The 14,071-nt window shown below is 50.3% G+C and overlaps 1 protein-coding gene and 1 pseudogene across 1 annotated transcript in view; both read left to right on the top strand.

Annotated features, from left to right (window-relative positions):
• Window positions 1-14,071, top strand: part of LOC136624513 (zinc finger protein 585A-like) — a 252,475-nt pseudogene that overhangs the window by 119,299 nt on the left and 119,105 nt on the right.
• LOC136624383 (oocyte zinc finger protein XlCOF22-like) overlaps window positions 1-14,071 on the top strand; it is a 99,809-nt gene that overhangs the window by 52,820 nt on the left and 32,918 nt on the right. The window lies entirely within an intron of this gene.

Genomic DNA, 14,071 nt, shown 5'->3' with positions numbered 1-14,071 from the left:
TGGTAAACCACAAACGTGGCGGAGATACCACTAGCTAAAATTCTGAGGGGAACAGGCCGGCATAACGCCCCTTGTTCACAGCAGTATTTTTTTTTTTTACTATTTCATGTACTCAGAACTCGAATGTATGTTACATTACTGAGAACATGTACATATACACGAAAAAAACTAAATAAACCTGTTGGCTTGGAACTGCAGCAGTTGTAAACCCCAACCTTGGCGGACAGGCAGCAAGCTGGAATATGGGGAGGGACAGGCAGGCATAAGGCCCTCTTTCACTGCAGAATTTTTGGGTGGGATTGATTATGATATGTATTGCGAATACAGCTAAACTGGCACAGAAAGATGTTGCGATGGAACTAGCAAAGTAGCAAACCCCAAACTAGGTGGACAGACCACTAGCTAAAATACTGAGGGGAACAGGCCGGCATAACGCCCTTGTTCACAGCAGTATTTTTTTGTAATATTTCATGTACTCAGAACTCGAATGTAGGGTACATTACTGAGAACATGTACATATACACCAAAAAAAACTAAATAAACCTGTTGGCTTGGAACTGCAGGAGTTGTGAACCCCAACCTTGGTGGACAGGCAGCAAGCTGGAATATGGGGAGGGACAGGCAGGCATAAGGCCCTTTTTCACTGCCGAAATTTTGGATGGGATTGATTATGAAATGTTTTGCGATCTCTAATGTAGGGTACATTACAGAGAACATGTACCAATACAGCAAAACAACCAAAGAAAGATGTTGCCATGGAACTAGCGAATTAAAAATCCCCTAACTTGGTGGAGACACCGCAAGCTAAAATACTGAGGGGAACAGGCCGGCATAACGCCCTTGTTCACAGCAGTATTTTTTGTAATATTTCATGTACTCAGAACTCCAATGTAGGGTACATTACTGAGAACATGTACATATACACCAAAAAAAATAAAAAAAGGGCATGGAACTCGAGAAGTATCAAACCCCAACCTTGGAGGAGAGCCAGCCAGTAACTATACAAGAGCTAATAAATAAGGCACCCAGAGGGAGCAATTGGAAAAACAAAAAACACATTCCTTCTTGTTCAGTTTCACCCCCATTGGAGCATTTCAAAGTTATGAAACTGAAGGGAAGGAATGTTTTAGCATTGTAAATTTAGCAGCAGAGCAGTGAGTACCAGCAGTGATCCATAGTACAAATTTGTCCCCAATCTTTCCCATGACCATCCGGAAGAATTTGTGGGCAGCATTTTCAAAGATGTTATTTTCAGTGATCACGTTCACGACATTGCAGTGATCCTCCTACAACTGTCGTGATCACTGCAATGTCGTATAACTCCGGAACGACCCTTCTCCACTTCCTGAATGAGAACTGGATGGTGGCGAGTACAAGACAGAGGTAGTCTGTTGGGCTGTTTGATGCAAAGGGCTGCTCATCATTGACAGGAACGAGGGTTGCGAAGGGGACCCGCCCGTCTCGGTGTCGTTGTAGCCACTGTCTTGAGAGACATACTGAATGGGGTATCCAGGTGTCCTAGAAACCCTTCCCGGTTGATCTGGGAAAGATTGGGGTGGAGGCAACATTCGTGTGGACGGCTGCACAGCAAAGGCCGCATTTTTCATTGCCTTAATTATGTCGCAGCAGTCGGCAATAGGCCTTGGAGACGCGAAGACCTCCAGAACTGCGTAAATTACGGGTGCAATTGCCCACTGACACTCAGATGTTAGTTCACGAATGCGTGCCGCCACTGCCGCATCCATCGTATCCCACTGATCCTCGGTGTCAGTGCGGCGCAACATTGCCAGCGCTTCTTGGGCAGCATCCGGTTGATTATTTTTCTGCCGCGGCCGAGCTGCAACGCTCCGACTCGACCGCTCGGAACTGACCACCCGGTTACTCCCTGCTAGTACTGCTGCTACGCGAGACATTTTGATCCGCCACTTCTGGGGTAACAGAAATGGGGTCCAAATCTGGCGTGCTCAGTTGGCTGTCAGCCAAGGTTGGGGTAACTTCTCGTAGTTCAGCATCCTCGGACACTTGTGCCGCCGCTCAATCTCGCCTTGTGGTGCCTTGACGTTCCCGGCTTGCGGTGCCTTGACGTTCCCGCTGAAACTGTGGAAGAAACAACAGGAAATTTTAGAGATGTACAACAAAACATTCAAAAGAAGTCACGTTACCAAAGAAGCCGGTGTAAGAAGAATTAACCTTACGGACGCAATTCTCTACTGGTTCTTGTAGTGGGCACATTTCTTCTTGGACGGGGAAGAGTCACTTTTCTCACAGTCCTTCTCGTACTTCTTAAAATGATCGCGTACAGAATGCCAGCGATTTTTCACATTTTTCACTGCAAAATAAAAATTGAGTTGAAACACAAGCCCGAAATACAATTTTATACATCTTTCCCTGCAATAAAGAATGAAGTTAAATCCAGGACATCTTTACTACATGAACAAATGACACACAAAACCCGGCACATATCAATGTCAACTTACGTATCTCACTTTGAACGGCAGCAGTGGCGTTGTCCCAATCTGGATACATCCCGGAACACACCGCTAGCCACGCCTCCGCCTTCACGTCCCGGTCGCTATAGCTCTGCTCGGCTGGGTCCCAAATTTGGGGCTTCCTTTCAACCTACAAGAAAGAGAGAAAAGAACACGTAATATTGCATTCCGAGTGCAAGGTAATTGTAGTGGCTGCTGCCAATAAACTCACCAACATTATCATTCTTGAGACGTTTATCCCCATCCGCTGGTACCACGCCATAGCACGGATTTAGTCACAGGACTGTCCGATTGAAATTGTCTTGTCGCCTGGAGATAGTGTATGGGCTGCAGGAAAAATAAGGAAATATTCAAGTTAAGCGGATCCACGGCATACAACAGGGGGAGCACTGCACAATAGGAAAATGCCAAAAATAAGGGCACCGCTCACATGCAAAAGAGTGCCATGCAACAGGGGGAGCGATGCAAAAGAGGAAAATGCAAGAAAAAAAAGGGTCCACGCCCTTGAAAAGCCGCACCATTCAACAGGGGGAGCAATGCAAAAAAAAAAAAAAATAGGGACCGCAAACATGCAAAAGAACACGATGCAACGGGGGGGGGGGAGCAATGCAAAAAAAAAAAAAAAGGGGACCGCACACATGCAAAAGAGCGCCATGCAGCGGCTCGAGCCATGAAAAGAATTAGGGGACCGCACACATGCACAATCACACCATGCATCAATGGGGGGGGGGGGGGTGCTCGAGATGCTTGTTACTCAAGACGAGCACCACGTGGTACTCGAGTCAATTCCATTTCCTTCCCTGCATTTTCTGGCCAATAGACATGCAGGGAAGGCATTACAACTTCCTCCTGTGACGTGCCAGCCCTATCCCACCACCCTGCAGTGAGTGGCTGGCAAGATCAAGTGACCGCCGAGTATTTAAAGCGGTCCCGCCCGCAGCTCACCACAGACACACACTGGGAGAGATCAGGGAGAGTGCTGTTCCTGCTGTTTCTGCTATAGGGAGAGTTTTAGGCTACTGTTAGCGTCTTCAAGAACCCCAACGGTCCTTCTTAGGGCCACATCTGACCGTGTGCACTACTGTTGTGGCTGCTGGGAGCAGTTTTGCACAATTTTTTTTTTTTCATCTTGGGCTGTGCTGGCTATAGCGTTCTCAGTCTGCAGTCAATTATATAGAGTATAGGGGCAGTACTGGTGAGGCAGGGACAGTGGTAGGGTAGAATCCTGTCAACAAGTACCCCAACGATCCTTCTTAGGGCTACCTGTCAGCCTCCAACTGCAGTCCAATAATTGCATAATTTTTTACACCGTTCTGTGTGTGCCATCAACTTCACACACAGCGTACGGCCACAGCCCCTGATAGAGGGAAAGACATATACACGCTATATAGGCTGTTTGCTTTTTCAAAAAAATTTGAAAAAAAACCCTTCTTAGGGCTACCTGTGACCATGTGCAGTTTACTGCCTGGCTGCTGGGGGTTGTAGTGGCTCACTGTTACCCAGCTAGGCCTTTTTGCAGCCTTGCGTATAATTTTTTCGGACTGCAGTGTGCGTTACATAACCGCTGCCCGCCTCCAACTGCAGGCCAATAATTGCCTAAATTTTTTACACCGTTCTGTGTGTGCCATCAACTTCACGCATAGCGTGCGGCGACAGCCTCGGATAGAGGGAAAGACATATACACGCTATATAGGCTGCTTGCTTTTTCAAAAAAATTTGGAAAAAAACTCCTTCTTAGGGCTACCTGTGACCATGTGCAGTTTACTGCCTGGCTGCTGGGGGTTTTAGTGGCTCACTATTACCCAGCTAGACCTTTTTGCAGCCTTGCCTATAATTTTTCGGACTGCAGTGTGCGTTACATAACCGCTGCCAGCCTCCAACTGCACGCCAATAATTGCATCTTTTTTACACCATTCTGTGTCTGCTCTATTCGTAATACACCATGCTGAGGGGTAGGGGTAGGCCTAGAGGACGTGGACGCGGGCGAGGACGCGGAGGCCTAAGTGAGGGTGTGGGCACAGGCCGAGTTCCTGGTCCTGGTGAATCGCAGCCGGCTGCTGCGGGATTAGGAGAGAGGCAAGTTTCTGGGGTCCCCAGCTTCATATCACAATTTATGGGTCCACGCGGTAGACCTTTATTACAAACTGAGCAGTGTGAGCAGGTCCTGTTGTGGATGGCAGAAAATGCATCCAGCAATGTATCGACCACTCAGTCTTCTATGCAGTCCACTGCTGCAACTCTGAATCCTCTGGCTGCTGCTCCTCCCTCCTCCCAGCCTCCCCTCTCCATGAATATGACACTTTCTGATGAGCAGACAGACTCCCAGGAACTGTTCTCAGGTCCCTGCCTTGAGTGGGAAAAAATGGTTCCTCTCTCACCTGAGGAGTTTGTCGTGACCCATGCCCAAAATGTGGAAAGTTCCCGGGGTCCGCGTGATGAGGCTGGGGACTTCCGGCAACTGTCTCAAGAGCTTTCAGTGGGTGAGGAGGTCGATGATGATGAGACACAGTTGTCTATCTGTGAGGTAGTAGTAAGGGCAGTAAGTCCAAGGGAGGAGCACACAGAGGATTCGGAGGAAGAGCCGCTGGACGATGAGGTGACTGACCCCACCTGGTTCGCTAAGCCAACTGAGGAGAGGTCTTCAGAGGGGGAGGCAAGTGCAGCAGCAGGACAGGTTGGAAGAGGCAGTGGGGTGGCCAGGGGTAGAGGCAGGGCCATAGCGAAGACTCCCCCAACTGTTTCCCAAAGCACCCCCTCGCGCCAAGCCACCCTGCAGAGGCCTAGGTCTTCAAAGGTGTCGATGTTTTTCAGTAAGAGCGCGGACGACCGACGAACAGTGGTGTGCAACCTGTGTCGCGCCAAGATCAGCCGGGGAGCCACCAGTACCAGCCTCACCACCAGCAGCATGCCCAGGCATATGATGGCCAAGCACACCACAAGGTGGAACTAAGGCCGTTCACCGCCTCCAGGTCACACCACTGCCTCTTCTCCTGTGCCCCAACCTGCCACTCAGATCCAATCCCCCTCTCAGGACACAGGCACGAGCGCCTCCTGGCCTGCCACCCACACCCTCACCTCTGTTGTCCTCGGCCCCATCCAGCAATGTCTCACAGCGCAGCGTCCAGCTGTCGCTAGCGCAAATATGCCGCCACGCACCCGCACGCTCAAGCATTAAACGTGCACATTGCCAAATTGATCAGCCTGGAGATGCTGCCGTACAGGCTTGTGGAAAAGGAGGCTTTCAAAAACATGATGGCAGCGGCGGTCCCTAGTCGCCACTATTTTTCCCCATGTGTCGTCCCAGCCCTACACCAGCACGTCTCCCGCAACATCAATCGTGCCCTCACCAACGCGGTTACTGGGAAGGTCCACTTAACCACAGACACGTGGACAAGTACTGGCGGGCAGGGTCACTATATATCCCTGACGGTACATTGGGTGAATTTGGTGGAGGCTGGGACCGACTCAGAGCCTGGGACCGCACACGTCCTACCCACACCCAGAACAGCGGGTCCTTCCTCGGTTCTCATATCAGCGGCGGTCTACGCCACCTCCTCTAAACCCTCCCCCTCCTCCTCCTACGCAACCTCTACCTCTCAATTAAGAAATGTGAGCAGCACGTCGCCAGCAGTCAGTGTGGCGCGGTGCGGCAGCACAGTGGTGGGCAAGCGTCAGCAAGCCGTGCTGAAACTACTCAGCCTAGGTGACAAGAGGCACACGGACCCGAACTGTTGCAGGGTCTGACAGAGCAGACCGACCCCTGGCTTTCGCCGCTGAGCCTCCAACCGGGCATGGTCGTGTGTGACAACGGCCGTAACCTGGTGGCGGCTCTGCAGCTTGGCAGCCTCACACACGTGCCATGCCTGGCCCACGTCTTCAATCTGGTAGTTCAGCGGTTTCTTAAAAACTACCCGTCTTGACCTGTCTGGCAAGGTGCGCCGCATCTGCGCACATTTCTGCAAGTCCACCACGGACGCTACCACCCTGAGGACCCTCCAACATCGGTTTAATCTGCCAGAGCACTGACTGCTGTGTGACGTGCCCACACAGTGGAATTCTACGCTGCACATGTTGGCCAGGCTCTATGAGCAGCGTAGAGCAATAGTGGAATACCAACTCCAACATGGGCGGCGTAGTGGTAGTCAGCCTGCCCAATTCTTTACCGAGGAGTGGGCCTGGATGGCAGACATCTGCCAGGTCCTCGGAAACTCCAACCTGGGTAGGAGTCTACCCAGATGGTGAGCGGCGATGCTGCAATCATTAGCATCACCATTCCTCTGCTATGCCTGCTGAGCAGTTTGCTGCAAAGCATAAAGGCTGACGCTTTGCGGTCGGAACAGGAGATGGGGGAAGAGAGTATGTCGCTTGATAGTCAGAGCACCCTCATGTCTATATCTCAGCGCGTTTTGGAGGATGAGGAGGGGGAGGAGCAGGAGGAGGAGGGGGAAGAGACAGCTGGGCCCACTGCAGAGGGTACCCATGCTGCTTGCCTCCCGTCTGTTCAGCGTGTATGGCCTGAGGAGGAGGAGGATCCTGAAAGTGATCTTCCTAGTGAGGACAGCGATGTGTTGCGTACTAGTACACTGGCACACATGGCTGACTTCATGTTAGGCTGCCTTTCTTGTGACCCTCGCGTTAGACGCATTCTGGCCACTACGGATTACTGGGTGTACACCCTTCTCGACCCACGGTATAAGGAGAACCTTTCCACTCTCATTCCCAAAAAGGAAAGGGGTTCAAGAATTATGCAATACCACAGGGCCCTGGTGGACAAACTGATGGTAAACTTTCCATCTGATAGCGCTAGCGGCAGAAGGCGCAGTTCTGAGGGCCAAGTAGCATGGGAAGCGCGGAGATCAGGAAGCATGTTCAGCGCAGGCAGGGGAACACTCTCCAAGGCCTTTGCCAGCTTTATGGCTCCCCAGCAAGACTGCGTCACCACTCCCCAGTCAAGGATGAGTCGGAGGGAGCACATAGCCGATCATACCACCGTCCTCCGTGATGCCTCAGCTCCATACAACTATTGGGTATCAAAGCTGGACACGTGGCACGAACTTGTGCTGTATGCCCTGGAGGTGCTGGCTTGCCCTGCCGCCAGCTTCTTGTCAGAGAGGGTGTTTAGTGCAGCTGGGGGAATCATCACAGACAAGCATACCCGCCTGTCAACTGCCAGTGCCGACATGCTTACACTCATAAAGATGAACAAAGCCTTTAGGTTCCGCTGGAGAGCAGCGGAACCTAAAGATTCTTTTCGCTGCAACCGCAGATAACAGCACTCTTCTCTATCACCGGGAAAACGGGGCATTTTTCTTTGTCAATCTGTCTCTGACATTAGTCCTCCTCCTGCTACTCCTCCTCCAGAAACAACATGTCATCGCACTGAACGGCCAATTTTTCTGCGGCCCAAAAGGCTACATCTACCAATGTTTTTACAATTTTTCTAAGTTTCAAAAGTATTGAGACTGTAACATGAACCAATTTTTTCAACAGGGCTGCCTCCAGGCTCTGTTACAACTTAAGGCAGCAGTGAGCTGTATCTTTAAAAAAATGTTTATGGGTTTCACCTGCCCTCTCGGTTGATACATTTTTCAGAGGTACACTTGCACTCTTGGTACACTAATTTTTGAGGCCCACGCCTACACTCTTATCCAACTAATTTTTCCGGCCTTCGCCTACGTTCATGGTATCCCAATGTTTCAGAGGTTGGCTTATACTATTACTACAGAAATTTTACTGGGGTCTGCCTGCCTATACTTCTGCTACAAGAAAGTTACAGGGGTCTGCCTATACTGCTGCCACTTGAATGTTACAGGGCTCTGTCTATACTTCTGCCACGTAACTTTTACAGGGGTCTTCCTATACTGCTGCCACAAGGATGTTACTGGGGTCTGCCTATACTGCTGCCACGTTAATTTTACAGAGGTTTGCCTATACTGCTGCCACAAGGATGTTACTGGGGTCTGCCAATACTGCTGCCACGTAAATGTTACAGGGGTCTGCCTATACTTCTGCTACAGAAATGTTACTGGGATCTGGCTATAGTGTTACTACAGAAATGTTACAGGGGTCTGCGTATACTTCTGTTACAAAAATGTTACTGGAGTCTGCCTATACTGCTGCCACGCAAATTTTACAGGGGGTCTGCCTATACTTCTACTACAGAAATGGTGCTGGGGTCTGCCTATACTGCTGCTACATAAATGTTACAGGGGTCTGCCTATACTGCTGCTACATAAATGTTACTGGGGTCTGCCTATACTTCTACAACAGAAATGGTGGGGTCTGGCTATACTGCTGCTACAGAAATGATACTGGGGTCTGCTTATACTGCTGCTACATAACTGTTACTGGGGTCTGCCTATACTTCTGCCACATAAATGTTACAGGGGTCTGACTATACTGCTGCCACTTAAATGTTACAGGAGTCTGCCTATACTTCTGCTACAAGAATGTTACTGGGGTCTGCCTATACTTCTGCCACATAAATGTTACAGGGGGTCTACGTATACTTCTGCTACAAAAATGGTACTGGAGTCTGCCTATACTTCTACAACAGAAATGGTGGGGTCTGGCTATACTGCTGCTACAGAAATGATACTGGGGTCTGCTTATACTGCTGCTACATAACTGTTACTGGGGTCTGCCTATACTTCTGCCACATAAATGTTACAGGGGTCTGACTATACTGCTGCCACTTAAATGTTACAGGAGTCTGCCTATGCTTCTGCTACAAGAATGTTACTGGGGTCTGCCTATACTTCTGCCACGTAAATGTTACAGGGGGTCTACGTATACTTCTGCTACAAAAATGGTACTGGAGTCTGCCTATGCTTCTGCTAATGAAATGTTACTGGGGTCTGTCTATACTGTTACTACAGAAATGTTACTGGGGTCTCCCTAGACTTCTGCAACATAACTGTTACTGGGGTCAGCTTATACCTTTGCTACAGGAATATTACAGGGGTCTGTGCATACTATGGGTGCACTAAGTCTTCCCATCGCTGTGTTCTATCTATCTGGCCCCCCAAAAAACACCGACTGACTAGGGCATGGAGTGTGGGCCGCAGCCAACATGTATTTTATCTCACGTTACCTCAGCTATCCGGGGCACTGCAATGGGATTTCTTTCTGTACCTTCTCTGGGTTCCTGGGACTCACCCATGCTGTGGGTGCACACAGACTTCCCATAGTGGAGTTGTACCTGCCTGGCACTTTAAAAAAACCCAGACTGACTAGGGCATGGAGTGTGGGCCGAAGCCAACATGTATTTTCTCTCACGTCATCTCAGCTATCCAGGGCACTGCAATAGGATTTCCTTCTGTACCGTCTGTGTGTTCCTGCTAGCCACCCATGCTGTGGGTGCACACAGACTTGCCATAGCGCAGTTGTACCTGCCTGGCACTTTTAAAAAACTGAATGTCTAGGGCATGGAATGTGGGCCGCAGCCAACATGTATTTTCTCTCACGTAACCTCAGCTATCCGGGGCACTGCAATGGGATTTCCTTCTGTACCTTCTCTGGGTTCCTGGGACCCACCCATGCTGTGGGTGCACACAGACTTCCCATAGCGGAGTTGTACCTGCCTGGCACTTAAAAAAAAATAAAAAAAGACTGACTAGGGCATGGAGTGTGGGCCGCAGCCAACATGTATTTTCTCTCACGTCACCTCAGCTATCCGGGGCACTGCAATGGGATTTCTTTCTGTACCGTCTGTGGGTTCCTGCTAGCCACCCATGCTGTGGGTGCACACAGACTTGCCATTGAGGTGTTTTACCTGTCTGTCCCCAAAACACTGACAGACTTTGGTAGGGTGCAGAGTGCAGATGGTTTACCCCTTGCGTTGTTGATGAGGTATCCGACACCCAAACAGAATGGGTAGTGTGTGGACACATGGAGTTCCCATTGCTATGTCACTCGCAGCACCTTGGGCCACACAAGGTGTTTACTGGGACAGAGGTTGACCCCGGGCCCGCTCACATACTTCCCACACCGAGTATTGCTGCATTGTGGAGATGTGTAGAAGTGCTGGGCTGGCAGCGGAGTCCCCTTTATGCCCACGTTTGCAGCTCCTGACTGAGGTGGCACAGGATTGGAATGAAGATTGAACGTCAATCTATTATCAATTCTCAACAGCATTGTGGGCTATCGCCCACACTTTCAAAGAGGGTCGCTGCCTGGCCCTGCCAACCCTCTGCAGTGTGTGCCTTCGGTTCCTCCTCATGGCAGACGCACTTATAAATAGACATGAGGGTGGTGTGGCTGTGAGGCCAGCTGAAGGCTGCGCAGGGGCAATTTTGTGTGTGCTGCGGACGCAGGGTCGTGCGGGGGGGGGGGGGGGGGGGGAGTTGGGCAACATGTAACCCAGGAGAAGTGGCAGCGGTGTATCCCGCAGGCAGTGATTGTGCTTTGTTGGAGGTAGTGTGGTGCTTAGCTGAGGGTTTGTCCGAAGTAAAAATTGTTAGGGGGGGGGGGGGCCCACTCTTGCCGCTATTGTGGCTTAATAGTGGGACCTGGCAACCTGAAATGCAGCCCAGCATGTAGCCCCTCGCCTGCCCTATCCTTTTCTGTGTCGTTCCCATCACTTTCTTGGGTTTTGCAGATTTGCACAAATGAAAACCTTAGCGAGCATCGGCGATATACAAAAATGCTCGAGTCGCCCATTGACTTCAATAGGGTTCGTTACTCGAAACGAACTTTCGAGCATCGCGGAAAGCTCAACTCGAGCAACGAGCACGCTCATCTCTACTGCATACTTTATAGAGCGCCGCTGGACCCAGTGGACCTTGTATAGTAACCAATCAGGAGACAGATGTTGCCGGGCAGATTAGGACGTCGTCTGTGAGGAAAGGGGAGAAACAGGGTTTCTCTGACAGCCAACCCCAGAAATGTCTCCTAACGAGTACATAAATGGGGGTTTTAAAGATTAGTGAATGTGACATCCTGTAGGACGTTCTGGGCCACTACACTGACAGCGGGAAGCCCTTGGGGGAGGGGAGGGGTCGCTGCAGGATTTACTCCATGGCTTATTTTAAATTACCCTGAACGTAATTACGAAGGTAAAATCATACATTGTGATAAGCCCCGCCCCCGACCACACCCCTCTGTCCGGCTTTGACCCTAAAAAAATCTGGTCATCTTACATATACGGCCCCCTACATGAACACCACACACACGGCTCTGCTCCTCCATCTCGCACATACACAACTCTGCCATCTCGCACGCGCTCGGCTCTGCTCCTCCGTCGCACACACACGTAGCAGCTCTGCCTCTGCTTCTCTGCCTCCCTGCCCCTCCGCCTCATGGGCACAGGCTTTGCTCTATTCGGCTCCGCTCCATCCACTCTCTGAATAAATCCTCACACAGCAGAGTCCTGCATCCACTGAGCGGAGAGACCTGGTCATGTGACCCCTTGTCTCCTCCCACACACTGATCACATGACGGTGACATCATCACAGGTCCTGTAAGCACAGAACAACCCCACGGCTCCTGTCCGGCTGCAGGTGGAGGTATGTGGGGTCACCAGCACTGGGGGCAGATTTATGGAATCCTATAGCAACCAATCACAGCGCAGCTCTCATGAGGAGCAGGTAGTGCTATAAGCTGCGCTGTGATTGGTTGCTACGAGCGACAGGGACAGATTTACTTTTAGCCTTCATGTCCATGGGGAAATTTGGGCCCGCGCGGATTCTCAATGCAGAATCCCGCAGCGGGACCCTCCTTTCCTGCAGACATGAGGCCTGAAAATAAAATTTTACTTACCTGTCCGGACGCTGCGGATCTGCCCTCCATCGCGACCGCATCTTCTTTCTTTGGCCCAGTAGATGTGCTCGGCACAGCGGTAGCATGCCGCACGCAAGCACCGTGCACTATTTTTTTTTTTTTAAGCTCCCACGGCAGAGCAGAAATTCAGCTGCGAGTGTGCCGCGGATCCGGACAGCTTCCATAGGCTTTAATAGAAGCCTACAGGAGCCCTGCACTAAAATGGAGCATGCTGCGGGTGATTTCCCGCTCACGCAATCCGCGCCTCAGGGGAAAATGACATCCGCAGGTATTTGATTATCTGCGGGTGTCCAGTGCATCCCTATGGGGCGCGGATATTTCCCCGCGGACATGAGGCCTTACACAGTTTGCTGCAGCTTTATCTGTTGGAATGCTCCGGTCATTAAGGGGTTAATAAGGAAGGAAGTCACCGGGTTCTGCGCCAACTTTATTTACATGAATTTAAAAAAAGTTACACTTTGTTAACTGTTTTTTCTATTTAAGTACGTGTTAATAAGATTAATGAGTGTGAGATGGAGGAGGAGAGCCGACTGTGTTTGAGATGGAGGGGCGGAGCCGAGCGCCCGTGAGTCGGAGGGGCGGAGCCGAGTGTGCGAGGGCTAAATAAGTAGATTTATAGTCAAAATGGCTTGAGATTTTTGGGCTGCGAGATCCATAAATATGAACCCCCTTCTTTCCCAGGGGGTCCTACACATAAGCAATGTTTTCCCGCACCAGGATGGGATGTGATGCGACGCAGGAAACAAATCACGGCACATTCCGCCTCCCTGCGTGTTCTCGCACCGCAGCGCCCATTGTCCCCAACGGAACCGGTGGCAGCAGCGCCCTCTGTACTAGGTGGTGGCAGCAGCGCCCTCTGTACTAGGTGGTGGCAGCAGCGCCCTCTGTACTAGGTGGCCGCGATGTGAGGTCTAGCATTGAATACAATGGGATAAGCTCCGCCATCTTCCCCCGCAGCTGACAGTCGCCGCGGACGATCCCTTTATCCCCGAAGATACGGGAGGTGGTTTTTCCATGAACATGCCTTGTATTCACGGCCCACATCGCGCTCGCCCACGTGAAGTTAGCCTCAGGCTTTGAGAGATGCGCCAATCTTGTGCGAATATGAACCCAATTCTCTGGCATATACACTAGGGTGTTTCATTTTTCCAAATATGTGATTTTTATATGACTCTGCTTACGCCCCGAGTCTCAGTGATGTAAAAGATACATATGCCAAATTTCAAGATAATATTTAGGGGTTCCACACATTGATCAGTTTTATATCAAGCTAGTGAAATGTCTAATATTGAATTTCTTTGTACTAATGGGCTTCTCTGGTATTTCTCTATTCGACAAGCAACTGCAAAGAGCCTTGCCAACAATGTTTCAAAAATGTCCGTATCTCCAGCTACCGTTTACCGAGCTCGGGTGATCAATTTTAGTAAAATGGCAAAGAAAATCGAAGAGTCACTCTTTGAAAATCCTCCTCATTTGGTCTTGCGTTGGGATAGTAAACTGTTGCTCTCAGTTGTCCACGGGAGTGTCAAAACTTTGGAAGATAGAGTTGCAGTTCTAGTGACTGGCAAAGATTTTGGGCATTTGCTTGGCGTACCTGTTGCCCTGAAAGGCACTGGTGAGCAGATGGCTGAAGTAGGTTTTCAGTAAGTGAACCGATTTGGGCTACGTAATAATATCATCGGTATGTCTTTTGATACTACAGCATCTAACACAGGACTGATCCAAGGGGCATGTACCAGAATTGAAGGGGAATTCGGATGAACATTGTTGTGGTTGGCTTGCCGTCATCACAGCCATGAACT

The sequence above is a fragment of the Eleutherodactylus coqui genome, chromosome 4 (genome assembly GCF_035609145.1).
Source record: "Eleutherodactylus coqui strain aEleCoq1 chromosome 4, aEleCoq1.hap1, whole genome shotgun sequence".
In the NCBI taxonomy this organism is placed as follows: Eukaryota; Metazoa; Chordata; class Amphibia; order Anura; family Eleutherodactylidae; genus Eleutherodactylus; species Eleutherodactylus coqui.
Note: the sequence above shows the minus strand (reverse complement) of the source record. Positions and strands in the feature narration are given on the sequence as shown.